The 15190-nt window shown below is 43.6% G+C and overlaps 1 protein-coding gene across 1 annotated transcript in view; it reads left to right on the forward strand.

Moving 5' to 3' along the window:
* Nucleotides 1–15190, forward strand: part of HPRT1 (hypoxanthine phosphoribosyltransferase 1) — a 60287-nt gene that overhangs the window by 32295 nt on the left and 12802 nt on the right. The gene's annotated exons all lie outside the window — the stretch shown is intronic.

Raw genomic sequence — 15190 nt, forward strand, 5'->3', positions numbered from 1 at the left:
CGCTCTGTGTAGGTTTTGATGAGCGATTATGCCAGCGTTTATATACTTTACATTGCAGTAACGCTAAATGCCAAAAATGCTGCATGTCCTGCATTTGCGAATTGGTAATCACAATCGCTCCAGTGGAATTTGGCCCATCCATTAACATTAGCTGAGCGTTTAGGGAAATCGCTAGCGGTTTGAATCGCTCCCTAAACGCTCATAAAATCCCTCTAGTGGGTTCCAGGCCTTAGGAATGGTTTACACAGTTCCATGCTGGCTTCAGTAATCTAAAAAAAAACCCTGCCTTTTCATAGTTTGTGGAACCAGACTCAGCCAGCAGTTGTCTCTCAGAGCCATTGAGGTTTGTTTTAGAAGTCTGTTTTATAGACGTTATGATAAACAAAAAGCAATGTAAAATTATATTGTCAGTGGTCCGGTTCACATTGTAAATTAGGCCTGGGAACCACTGTGCTTTGAAATCGTGCTAGCACTTTGTGCAGCGATTGCCACTGTGATTCCGATGCGAGTGAAGTAATCTAGTTACCAATGTCTGGCTTCTGGCCCTTGCCCCGCCCCCTAGCAGAAGTCATGGGTGCTTCTCTAGCTCCAATTAGAGAAGATCCTTTGACATCTTGTGCTAAGGAGCGGGTCTACGGGTGGAAGCCAGACATCGGAACACTCGGTGAGTATATTAAACTTAAAGGAAAAAAAAATTTTAAAGCGATTTTGCAGCACTATCTTTTTGTATTGCAAAGCAAACACTCCAAAAATACTGCTGGACCCATGATTGCAATTTGAAATTGATAGCAATAGCTCCAGTGGGCTGCACTCCACTTGCTTTAATTGGCAAAGCACCTTTTGGAATTGCCGGCGAGCTCAAAAGAGCTATAGTGGGTCTCGGGCTTAAAGAGACTCCGTAACAAAAATTGCATCCTGTTTTTTATCATCCTACAAGTTCAAAAAGCTATTCAAATGTGTTCTAGCTTACTGCAGTACTTTATACTATCACTGTCTCTGTAATAAATCAATGTATCTTTCCCCTGTCTGACTTGTCAGCCTGTGTCTGGAAGGCTGCCAAGTTCTTCAGTGTTGTGGTTCTGCTATGAACTCCCCCTTCCAGGCCCCTCTATGCACACTGCCTGTGTGTTATTTAGGATTAGAGCAGCTTCTCTCTGCTCTCGTATCTTTTACAAGCTGGATAAATCGTCCTCTGAGCTGGCTGGGCTTTCACATACTGAAGAATTACAGACAAGGGCAAAGCTGTTTGCAGGAATGAGAAGAGCAGCCTGAAACTTCAGTGCTTGAGAACAGGGGGAAAGAAATACACAAATGATCTCTTGAGATTCAAAAGGAAGGCTGTATACAGCCTGCTTGTGTATGGATGTATTTTCTATGTGTGGACATACTGTACATCAACCTACTTCCTGTTTTGGTGGCCATTTTGTTTGTTTATAAACTTTTTAAAACTGTTTTTAACCACTTTTAATGCGACGAGGAGCGGCGAAATTGTGTCAGAGGGTAATAGGAGTGTCCCCTAACACACTGGTATGTTTACTTTTGTGCGATTTTAACAATACAGATTCTCTTTAAAGCCCCCTCCCCTTCTCCTAAGGAGTAAACTTTGGCCCACAGCAGTGATGTGATCAGCTCAGTTACTAGAGGCCTGGTTGTGGCAGTGACACAGGCACTTTGTTATAGTTGCTTTTAGGGCTCGTTTCCACTAGTGCGGCGTGCGTCTCGTAGACGCACGCCGGCACTGAGCGGGTGGGCGGGATCGCAGGCGATTCCCATCAGCCGTGCCATGCACGGCTATGGGAATCGCAGCCCCTGCCGCGAATTCTGTGGGGGTTTCCGGCCGAATCGCTACTGCAAGCGATTCGGCCGGCGGCGCCGTTGTCCCCTATGGCAGAGTTTCCCCGCGCGATTTGCCTGCGGGGAAACTCTGCGGATTCGCGGCCGTTTCCGCGAGAGTGGAAACGGGCCCTGATAGTTAAGAAAAAAGAAAAAGTGAAGTAGAGCTTCACTATATTTACTTAAAGCAGGAGGATTAGCCATACTATGCCAGGGGAAAAAAAACACATATATAAGTAGATAAATACTTGATCTACTTACGTAACACATGTATTGTACTGTCCACATTTTAATTTCAGTCAATTTTATATAGTAAATGAAGAGAATGCTGTTCCTGGTGGGGGTCATGTCTTTTGCCTACAGTTTAGCTAAATCCTGATGTCATTTCTGCCCTTTACTTTTTTTTCTTTTCTCCTCCAATTGATTGAAAAACATAAGTGAGCAGGGAAATAAAGGGAAGAGGAGGAATATATTATAGATAAAAAGAACCCCCAGCATGCAACTGTTTGGCACTGACTACTAAAGGGCCAGTGCTTTTTAAGTATGTAAAAAAACTCCAAATCGTAACTGCAGAAAAAGTTTTGAAAGTTTTTTTTTTTTTTTTTTTTTTTTTTTTTTTTTTTTTTGAATGCAGGATTAGCATCTGTATCATTTAATACACTCCAGACCAGTTGCTGTTGAAATTAAATTTGTATGGTGACAATCCCGCTTTTAAAGGTATACTCACTGTAGTTTCTGTGAAATAGTATCACAGCCATGGACTGTATTCTGCTGAGGCACTGAGGATTTATTTCCGTGTTCCATGATATTTTTAGTATCCAGTACTTGGAATTCTCACAACTGACAAAAACAGATGTGAATATCTATCATGTGCTGTATCTGTTTATACCTGTATAGAGTTTTTTGTTTGGAGCGTTTCTTCTCCTGTGAAGTAAAGGGAGCTGTAGGTGGAAACTGAACAAGCTTGTTCTGATCTATCACCACTTAATCCTGCAGGATTTAGAAGTTGTGTATTATTACTGATGACAATACTAACCAAAAGCTAGCTTCAGGCATCCTACTATAGTTAGATGTAGGGGTGTGGTCTGACTGCTAAACAAATTGCTTTCCAGATAAATCCTGGAAACTCCTTCATAAGATTACTGGATCCTTTGATACAGGTGTGGGGGAGGGGGGGGGATAGCTTTTGTTGGAGAGAAGTGTGAAGGCTTTCTGGTATTGGGTGACATGTGAACTGTTATTATCTTCAAAAGGTGGTGCTTTGGAGTGTGTAGTTTTGGCACATGTATGAACATTTGCCAGTTTGTGCGTGGTAAAGAGTTGCTAGCCATGGATTGTGTACACTGCTGTTTTATTATGCTTTTTATACATGTGCATGCAGCTGGCTGTCCTAATGCAAGATTCTGCACTTTCCCTCAGAATGGTTATGGTTGCCTCAAACAGTGGTGTAGAGATCACCATAGTGGCTGCAATGAGGCCTGGTGCTTTTGGCTGCTGTTATGGGGGACCGTCCCCACCACCTCTGTGACATGGCTTTTATCCCAAGCACACACCACAAGCATAGTAATATGTACTGCATGGGGAATCAAGGGACAGTGGCATGATAACTCCCCACCCCCTCGACTTGGTCTAATTTTTTTAATTTTGACCTTCTGTCTATTTGTTTGGGCTTAGGATTTATCTCAGCTCTGCTCCGCATCCTTTGCGCAGACAAATAGGCACATGCTTAAGCTCGATTTTGAAGAAAATCGTGAATCGAATCGAAATCGCAATTTCTGACAGAAATCGTGCGATTCAATCTTTTCTCAAAATCGTTCAGGCCTAGTAGCTAGAACAACAACTGACGATAGCGTCTGTTTATTAAAAGCAATATAAATAATTAATATATACAGACAGTTATTAAAATCAACAATTAAAACAGTAATAGCCAGTATGAAAAATAAAAGGGAGAAAATACTTAGGGTTTGTGGAAATGTGTCCTTTTGTGGGAAAATCATCAAGTCCAAGCAAAACGGTTTCAAGTTCGCAAAGTTCTTTGTTCCAGAGATGAACTCAAAGTTCAGCAAGATTTAAAATCCAAACAAAATGGAGGATGTCCTTTGTTTCAATTCAGACAAGATGGCCGCTAGCCATGTGCCCTTTGTTTCAGCTCCGGCAAGATGGCCACCACTTGTTCCTCACAGTGGCCGTGTGTTCATGAAGATGTAAAATGGAGGAATGAATAGCCCGGGCAGCTCATGTACTTTTAATGGAGCTGCTTTCAGAGGCGGGCTTCCAGAGTCGGCCCCCGGGCCGGACTATGGTAATCACATCTGGGCAGGGGCTTCCACAAGCCACATAATCCTGACCTTTCTCTAGACCGACCTACGCGGCCGGCACACAAATAATATTACATATTCTCGATCCCCAGAACCTCCCGATTAATATGATACCTTGGATGCGGGTGTTAGGGCGTATGGTTACCGAGGGGTCCATAACTCCTTAACCAACCGGACCATCACAATGAATTTCATATCAGCACGATGGCCAGATTTTACCGAACAAGACTATATGAATTTTATAGCTGTGCGATATACGGTCTCCATTTAATAGGTAAGAAACCCTATCCCCCAGGTTTTCCTATCTGCCTGGTCGGTGCCGTTCAGGCTGCTTTGTCATGGCCCCCTGGAGAGCCAGTTTCCTTTCTCTTTTCATGGGGCCATATGGCTGTGGGGGAAAGGAGCTGGTCCCTGCAGGGAATCCAGCCACGTGCGACATTCCTGAGGGGAATTGGCAGCACGGTGGCGTAGTGGTTAGCTCTCTCGCCTTGCAGCGCTGGGTCCCTGGTTCGAATCCCAGCCAGGGCACTATCTGCAAAGAGTTTGTATGTTCTCTCTGTGTCTGCGTGGGTTTCCTCCGGGCACTCCGGTTTCCTCCCACATTCCAAAAAACATACAGATAAGTTGATTGGCTGCCCCTAAAAAAATTGGCCCTAGACTACAGTACTTACACTAGATAATATAGACATATGGCAATGGTAGGGATGAGATTGTGAGCTCCTTTGAGGGACAGTTAGTGACAAGACAAAATATATATATATATATATATATATATATATATATATACTGTACAGCGCTGCGTAATATGTCGGCGCTATGTAAATACTAAATAATAATAAACAATAATAATGCTTTGCTCACAGGGGAACAGGTCTCTGGATTAAAACACAAAAGTGTTGTTTTCTGATCGCTTGCACGACTGCACAGATCCAACAGGGAGCGAACAGGAAAGCGACTGAATTCCCTAGATTCACCTGCGTTTCTCATGGCTATTCCGTGACAGGCCCCATGATTTTTTATTTTTTTTTTAACTACATTCCTGGCCTCGGGAGTAGTTTTATACACAAAAGAAACAATGCGGTAAGTTGCAGTAAGCAGAATAACATGCATAACGCTTTACTGCAGGATGAGTAGAGCAGAATGCAATACATTACATGCAATGCAATATTCTCGGTTCACCATGCAGCAAAACTTTATGCACATAATTCTACACATACCCCTATGCCACTTGAGAGTAGATATGATTGACGATATGCTAAAGCATGTGGGCCGGGGCTACACAGACCTTTTGCTAGCCTGTATGCTAGTGAAGTCTTCTGTTGCTACTTGGGGGAGGGCAGCCTGTCCAGACAATGCATAGAATAGTGGCTGCGGAGAAGAAGAGGGTGCTGGTGACCAGAAGTGGGTTCAAGAAGCATCTTATGTATTTTTTTTTTCCCCAACAGGTTTGCTTTAAGAGTGGACAAGACATAACCTTTTATATTGCGCTTTTCTCCTGGAGTACTCCAAGCGCCAGAGCTGCAGCCACTAGGCAGTGCTATATGGGCAGTAGCAGTGTAAGGAAGGCTTGCCCAAGGTCTCCTACTGAATAGGTGCTGGCTTAGAGCAAACCCTGGTTTCCTGTGTCAGTGAACTGGTTAAGGGCTCGGTCTCTATCCAGCCACTAAAATTTAAAGGGAAGGTCCAAGCACAATAAAAATAAAAAATCCACTTACCTCGGTCTTCCTCCAGCCCCTTGCAGCCATCCTGTGCCATCGCTGCAGCTCCGGTGGCTCCTGGTACCCTCCAGTGCCGATGCTGATCTCGCCAGTTCGGCTTCCGGGTCGGCTTCTCCTGTGCTCCAGCATGCGGCTCACTGAGTCTCACTGACGTCATCTGGACTTTACTGCGCAGGTGCAGAACTACTGCGCCTGCACACTACAATCTGGATGACGTAAGCGAGCCTCTGAGAGCTGCTGGCGCAGTAGGTATCTTGCGCCGGAGGGGACCCCGGGCCACCGGCGGGGAGCAGAGCTGCGGCGAGGGCACATGATGGCTGGCAGGGGCTGGAAGAAGCCCTAGGTAAGTGTTTTTCTTTTTTTTATTTTTAAGGTGCTCGGAAGTGTCCTTTAAAACACTTTGCAAAATGCTTGAGGGTAATAATCAGCAAGTGTAATCCCGCCTTCAAGGTGCACATCAATGATACATTTTTCATTGTACAATGTTACTAAATATATGCAGTAGAAGGGTACACTGAGTAAAAATACTGTGAATAGATACTTTAGGTAGAGCCTCATTTTACATAGAAATGCTAATATTGTACGATAAAGACTATCTTTAATGAGCACCTTCAGCTGGATTTGGTTCTGCAGTAGGGATGTGTATGACTGAGTGATTTTTCAGCTGAAGAAAATATAACTGCTTGAGTATGCAGCAGTAGTTTGAGCTCTTGTTGATCATTAAGCTAATTGTGCACTCCAGGGACTAGTACTACCTTGCTTGAATTGTATGCTTGGTCAGTTATACAGTTCTACACATGCATTTGTTTTTGAAGGAAAACTCCATTCAGTTTAATAGTTTAGGCTTTGAATAGGCATAACATTTTGCAATTTATGCTTTTTTTTTTTCTTCTCCCCATTCCCTTTTAAGTAAGTCATTAAAGTGAAACTGTTGTGATAAATTATTGTATCTATCCTCCTACTCCTAAGAATGATGTTAGATATTCCACAGGTTTATGTTGTTTTTTAAAAATGTAAAGTAGATTTGTTTTGTTGAACTCAGTCTGATCCATATCTGAGTGCTCAAATACGTGAACTATTGACTTTTTTTATGTATCCTTTGCACTCAGAAGCCCAGTTCTCTTGTCAGGAAAGCTGTAATTCCTTATCAGTGAGGGATGCTATAGTCCTGTAGTACTGGAGAAAAACTGTCAGTTGCATAGGTTAAAATTAACTCTTCAGGCAGAGAAAGAAGAAAAGCATTACAGCATGTTTTTGCTTGGTATTGTACATATATGTGTCTCTCATCCTGTCACTTAAGCTCCCCTTTAACTGTTAGGCTTCTTGCACACAGGGACGTTACAGGTGCACGTTAGTGCAGCCTGTAACGCTCCCCCAACGCACAGCAATGTAACACAAGTGGGCTGTTCACACTGCCCATGTTGCGTTACATTGTAACGCAGCAAAGTGCTGCATGCTGTGCGTTCTAAGCGGCTAAGCCACGTTGGACTATTTGCACATGCTCAGTCATGTTGGGTAGGAGGGGAGAGCGGCCGGGCACATGGCTAATTAATATTCACTGCACTCAGTGACGTGCAGTGTTTACTTCCTGGAGTGGCCGCTCTGTGCGGCGATTGGCCAGGCGGGACCACGTGATGCCGCATGCGTCCAAGAGTACGCATCGCGGACGCCAGAGTGAGCAGCACAACGCGTTATGTGCCCTATAACGTCCCCTAAACGCAACGTCCTGGTGTGTAACTAGCCTTAAAGCAGACCTGAACTCATAACTGCCTCTCTGCTCTAAAAGATGCACAGCAGAAAAAACATTTGTTACAGCTGATATAAATCTGCAAGGTGTCTACTTCTTGCTTTCATGGAGGCAGACATGTTAACATCCTGTGTTTACCAATTAGCTCTCTGCCATGGCTGCCAGCTGACACAGCTGAGAGATCAAATGTATCACTTGTGCTTAGTCAGAGATGAGGGGATATTAGATGGGCTAAGCTTTCTGAATACATACAGGGTGCATTTCTATGTTTTCCTTCTGCCCTGTGCAAGCGTTCAAGTCCACTTTAAACGTATCTCTCACACTTTGTCCAGGTTTACAAATGTCACCCCCAGTTAGTACCTCACATCTGCTATACATGGCATACACAAGTCAATGTTCACAACCAATTGATGAACAATCTGATCAAGCACAAAGCCTGTGGCAGGAAGGAGGAAATTGGATCAAATCTCTGCATTGATCTGAGTGCTATATGCTGTGGCAGGAAAGTGATTGATAGTGGGTAGATCTTAAAGGGAACCTGAAGCGAGTAAAATTATTTAAAATAAACACATGATGTAGCTGGAAATAAATATTACATACTAACCTCACCGTCCGTTCCTCTCCGAACTCACCGTTTTCTTCTAACAGTGATCCCTTCCAATTCTAACAATGTTTTGGCAGAACTGAAATATGCCAGTTGACAGTTACAACTGAATGTACAAGGTAATGTCTATGTTTCCCTATGGCTCAAGTGGGTGATATTACAGTTTAACAGTGTGCTGACCAGGAAGCTGTTGTGGGGTAATGGCCATTTTTAAAATGGAGGACGGAGAATGTAATTGATCACAGTGGACAAATGGGGCGCAGGAGAGGCAAAAGAGCTTGAGGAGTAGACTACACAGGAGGTAAATATGACCTGTATATGGTTATTTAGACTTTTTTTATTTTCAGCTCAGGTTCTCTTTAATCATTTACCACATAAAAAAATATGAATACTGGCCATTAACGTTAACCTGAAACTTAAAAAAACAAACAAAAAACGGTACTTATCCGTTAGCCGGGCTCATCCGGCAGGTGGCGCTGTTGTTGTTAATTCCAATCATAGTTACAGTCACGTAACAGAACTGTGAATGTAAACGCCGCAGGTGGCGCTAATTGCATACCTTGTTAAGGTGACAATATGTATATTAAAGAAGAGAGTTAATTAAATGACAAATAAGCAGGCGGCAATGTAACAGATCAAACTGCCGGCTTCGTGTCTCGCTCTCCTCCCCCCCCCACCCCCCCCCCCCCCACCCCCTTATCCTCTCTCGTATAGTGCCCTGGGGAGGGGACTAGTGCCCCCCTCCCCCCAGAGTCGTTCGTCGTGGCAGGGAATCCTGCTTGTTTTATTGGGACGAACGACTTTGGGGGGACATGAGTCCCCTCCCCAGGGCACTATACGAGAGAGGACAAGGGGGGAGGAGAGCGAGACACGAAGCAAGCCGGCGGCTTGATCTGTTACATTGCCGCCGGCAAATTTGTCATTTAACTCTCTTCTTTAATATACATATTGTCAGAAATAGAAGGCCCTCTGTTAAGTAAATATATAAGGGTATGGGAATATGATTTAAATACCTCTTTCTCTGAAACAGAGATAGAAAAAGCTCTTCGAGACATCAAAAAATACTCCAAATGTGCCAACCATGTAGAACTAATCAAGAAAATATTATCTAAATGGTACTTTACCCCTCTCAAACTCTCCAGATTCTCTCCCAACACTTCAAAAGAATGTTGGAGAAAATGCTCACAAACTGGCACCCTACTTCATCTTTTATGGGAATGTGACACAATAAAACCCTTTTGGGTGGAGGTTAAACAGCTAATAATGAAAATAATAGGACATAGATTTGAGCTTTCTCCCAAATTAGCTCTCTTCTCCATTGGCCTAGATCAATTCCCAACTCAATATAGATTAATAATAACACACATAGGCTGTATTGCCCGATCATTAATTATTTCTAACTGGCAACAGGAGGAGAGACCGTATATCTCACAACTAATTCATATATTACAAACTAATCTACAAATGGAGAGACTCCTTAGGAGTCGTAATAATCAGAATATCCATTTATACGAATGGCAATACGACTGGAATGCTTTGACCCCAAAGTTCACATAAATTATAACAGATGCTAAAACAGAATTAGCCAATAAGATATCAAAATTTTCCACACCAAAGATCAGATCCTGTGTAAGCTTTCTCACTCTCATTCTCCCCCTCCCTGTACTCCCCTCTGATAGTTGTGCCACTTCTTAGGACCAGAGCTCTAGGGTTAAAAAAAAAAGTGTTCCTAGACTCCCTCTGGTCAACTTCTCATGAGGTTACTCACTCATTTGAATTGACTTGCTCAATTTGTGTTCTAAACTTTATGTTCTATGTTTAAGTTGTATGGCTCAGTTATGAGTCAGTTATCTGCAAAAATTCAAAAGATACATAGAAGTGTCTAATTGTTTTATATGGTTTACGTATGGTTGCAGTAACAATTTGTAGTCGCGGAGTCAATTAGATGCATGTCCAGTAGAATGGCCACACACAAGATGTACTGCAAGATTTAACGAAATACGTGCTTTATCAATATTTGTCTCCATTAAGTGTTAACATTTCAAACGTTATTGCAACATAAGTTGATTATTGTATTTGCATTTTAAAACTTCAATAAAAATTTATTGAGAAAAAAAAAATATACATATTGTCACCTTAACAAGGAATGCAATTAGCGCCACCTGCGGCATTTACATTGACATTCAGAGTTAGCCGGGCGCATTACATACATCCGTTAGCCGGGCGCATTACATACATCCGTTAGCCGGGCGCATTACATACATCCGTTAGCCGGGCGCATTACATACATCCGTTAGCCGGGCGCATTACATACATCCGTTAGCCGGGCGCATTACATACATCCGTTAGCCGGGCGCATTACATACATCCGTTAGCCGGGCGCATTACATACATCCGTTAGCCGGGCGCATTACATACATCCGTTAGCCGGGCGCATTACATACATCCGTTAGCCGGGCGCATTACATACATCCGTTAGCCGGGCGCATTACATACATCCGTTAGCCGGGCGCATTACATACATCCGTTAGCCGGGCGCATTACATACATCCGTTAGCCGGGCGCATTACATACATCCGTTAGCCGGGCGCATTACATACATCCGTTAGCCGGGCGCATTACATACATCCGTTAGCCGGGCGCATTACATACATCCGTTAGCCGGGCGCATTACATACATCCGTTAGCCGGGCGCATTACATACATCCGTTAGCCGGGCGCATTACATACATCCGTTAGCCGGGCGCATTACATACATCCGTTAGCCGGGCGCATTACATACATCCGTTAGCCGGGCGCATTACATACATCCGTTAGCCGGGCGCATTACATACATCCGATAGCCGGGCGCATTACATACATCCGTTAGCCGGGCGCATTACATACATCCGATAGCCGGGCGCATTACATACATCCGTTAGCCGGGCGCATTACATACATCCGATAGCCGGGCGCATTACATACATCCGTTAGCCGGGCGCATTACATACATCCGTTAGCCGGGCGCATTACATACATCCGTTAGCCGGGCGCATTACATACATCCGTTAGCCGGGCGCATTACATACATCCGTTAGCCGGGCGCATTACATACATCCGTTAGCCGGGCGCATTACATACATCCGATAGCCGGGCGCATTACATACATCCGTTAGCCGGGCGCATTACATACATCCGATAGCCGGGCGCATTACATACATCCGATAGCCGGGCGCATTACATACATCCGATAGCCGGGCGCATTACATACTGTAAGAAACACCTATTCTGCTGCATGCTTGTTCAGGGTCTATGGCTGAAAGTATTAAAGGGGTTTGCTTCTAATTTTTTTTTTTTTTAAAGCTAAAACTGACACTTACCTGGGGCTTCTATCGGCCCTCTTCTACTGTAATGTCTCATGCGCGTCCTCCTACGATGCTCTGTTCCCCGCTGCTGGTAACTTTCCAATTATTTATCTAACTAGACAAATATAACTGTGGCTGCTTGTGTCATCTGGAGCTTACTGCGCAGGCGCAGTACAAGAAAATGTCATACTGCGCAGTAAGCTCCTGATGAGGCGTGAGCGAGCACCCACAAGGCCACGGCCGCACAGCCGCAGTTCTATTCATCTAGTTAGATGAATAATTAGGTTACTGGCGGTGGGGAAAGGAACATTTTTTAACTGTAGAGAATCAGCAGGATAGCCAGGCAACTGGTATTGCTTAAAAGGAAATAAATATGGCAGCCTCCATATGCTTCAGGTTCCCTTTAACTATTTCTGGGAACAGGCTTATCATTCCACCATTCCCTCTCTCTTTCAGGAGTGCGTATTTAGGAGCTGACTGGTTGAAGAATCAGGCACTTCTATTTTTATACAACATCTTCCAGCTCATTCTAATTGTTCTTCACAGAGCAGTTTAAATCTTGGAGCTCTGCTTACATCAGTTTGAAAAGCAAGCAATTGAGTTGTTTAGCTAAATTTGGATTGCTGTGCACAATGCATGTTAGTAGATGCCTGGCTCTTCCTGCGGTGTTCTGATGGAATGGATTTATGCAAGTTTGTCACAATAAAGTATTCCCAATCTCATAGCTACAAGCTTTGTATACCAACAGACTGGAAATAAGCACACACCCTTGTTGTTGTTCATAGCAGTCAAATTCAAGTCTGCACTGGAATATAAAAACTGGATGTGGAGAGTTTGAATATGGTTTCCTGTTGCTTCTTATTCCAGACACTTTGAAAACAAGCACATTCGCTGTAAATTCCTCCTGGAATGCAGCAGGATGCCGGGCTTGTGTAGTGCAGAGGTCAGTCAGCCTGATCTACAAGACACTACATAATTTACTTACTGCGAATGTCATTTCACCTTCTAGGACTAGTAGAGTCCTGGTTTTCAGGCACACATTAGTATGAGAAGATTGGAGGTATGACCTTGTTACACTTTTCTATAACGTGAACGCATATTGTTTCATGGCCTAAATTCCCATTTAGATCTTTACTAGTAATCTGTAGACTATACAAAGCTCACATATACCAAATGCGAATAGATGAGGGCCCATTTCCACTATCGCGAATTCGCATGCAAATTCGCATAGCAATACAAGTGAATGGGACTGTTTCCACTTGTCAGGATTCCTGTGCGTTTTTCTGTGCAGAAAAAATTCGGATGGCAGAGCCATCAGAATTCGCATACCGCTATGCGAATCGCATACAATGTATTTAATAGGAAATTCGCATGCGGTTTGGGTATGCGAATTTTTATGCGAATTCGCATAGAAACAATGGAAAAATCACACCAGCACTGGCATGGTTAAATTCGCATACATCGTCATCCATGCGTATTTGCATGCAAATTCGCGTGAAAATTCGCATAGAACCGCATGCGAATTTTTACCGCGGCGATTCGCACCGCACAAGTGGAAATGCAGCCTTAAAGTTTTAGAGCCCTGGGCGACCCCATTGGTATTTTACAGTGATTTTTACTGTCTTGGAAGAGCTGTGTGCGAGACCTTACTCTGGGTTATTTGTTCCTAACTAGAAAACATTGTCTTAGCAAGTAAAGAGAGCGTATCTAGATACTTTTTGCAAGTGTGACTATCTTGTAAAGCAGTTCAGTCACCCGGCTGCTGGTCTCAAGCGCCATGTGGCTGCAATCGCATGGAGCTTTCGGTATAACACCATTGGTCTCATGTCGTGTCTGAGCACAGTAACCGTCATGCTTAGATGCAGTTGCGTGGAGGGGGGGCATGGATGCCCGCCCATCCACTGGTTATGCTGAGTGCTAGCATGTACTCTGCTGGTGGACAGGAGCAGCTGACAAGGCGTGAATTCATTGCCTTCAGCTGCTCATGGAAAAGAGGCCGAAAGATGATAGTCGGTACATCTCTAATTGTTTCTTTTGAAGTGTACTAAACTTTTAGTTTGTTTAACCACTTAATGGCAACTAAACACATTACAATGTCCTGTGTGACCCTCTTTATGGCAACAGAATATTTTGTGTTGCTGCCGCCTCAGTGCATGAGGGCCCGCCATGCGCATCCAACGGGACTGACTTATTTATGATTGGTGAATGGTAACACGTGTTCCCTGGGCCAATCAAAAAAAAATGCAACCGTTATCGGCCTACCATGTAATTGCTATACACACTATTCCCCTTCAAATATGGTGGAGTAAAAAGAACCAGACCAACCTGAATTTCTTTGTGCTGAACCTAGAGGACCCTAAACGCTCTACTGGAAAGTTTAGCGTTGCCTCATTTAAAACTAGGGATTTAACAGATTATCGCAATCATTTGCTTAAAGCCACCATCTATAATCCATCACTTTAGGAGTGAAGCAGCTTTCTTTGCCATGATCCTTTTTTTTTTGAATGGCATTTAAATACCAACATCTAGTGGCTGCACAGGGACTACACAGTTAGTAGTAATACTGTAGTCAATACCACACTGCTGATTGAAGGGCCAGTGGAGGGACTAGATTTAGCCAGGTGAGAATAGCTTTAAACACTGGCTTTTCAGAAAGGAGGGCTTACCCCAACCCCCACCCAACTCTTCGTTTGTAGTGTTCCGTGAGGATTGCCTGCAGAGCATAGAGAATGGGGGTCATATGGGATACACTTGTGATTTATATTCTTGTTTTGCAGCCTCCAAGCCCTGTGTTAGAATGTCGGCCAAAAATATCTCTTCCCCCTCCCCCAATGGGCCGCTCTATCAATATTATGGTAATTTAGGAAGACATGGGGAGTGCAATATAGTGAATTATAGAATCTGTACAAGAAATTTTCAGATCTGTTAATTTATCAGGGGTTATTCTCCATACATATCTCGGCTCTGTCTGTTCAGTAAGCCAGCACCTATTCAGTTGGCAGTTAGGCAAGTCTTCTTAAAGCGGTATCGTCACCATAAAAATCAAATTTCAACAGCAACTGGTCTGAGTGTATTAAGTGATAAAGATGCTAAGCCTGCATTCAAAACTTTCAAAACTTTTTCTGCTGTTATGATTTGGAGTTATCACATACTTAAGGAAACACTGGCCCTTTAGTAGTCGTGCCAAAGAATTGCATGCTGGGGGTTCTTTTTATCTATAATCTATTCCTCCTCTTCCCTTTATTTCCCTGCCAGCTTCTTATCTGAAACCTAATCCCCCTACTCACTTGTGTTTACAAGCAAGGCTGAGGCGACTCAGCAATTGGAGGAGACAAGAAAAAAAAGTAAAGGGCAGAAATGACATCACGAGTTAGCCTTAACTGTGGGAAAAAGACATGGCCCCACCAGGAACAGAATTCTCGTCCTTTACTATATAACATTCACTGAAATCAAAACGTGGACCGTATAATACATGTGTTATGTAAGTAGATCAAGTATTTATCTACTTATGTGTTTTTTTTCCCTCGCCTAGTATGGCTGATCCTACTGCTTTAACACTGCTACTGCCTATAGAGCGCGCCCTAGTGGCTGCAGCTCTGGTGCTTTGAGTCCGCCAGGAGAAAAGC

Source organism: Hyperolius riggenbachi, chromosome 8 (assembly GCF_040937935.1).
Source record: "Hyperolius riggenbachi isolate aHypRig1 chromosome 8, aHypRig1.pri, whole genome shotgun sequence".
Lineage (NCBI taxonomy): Eukaryota > Metazoa > Chordata > Amphibia > Anura > Hyperoliidae > Hyperolius > Hyperolius riggenbachi.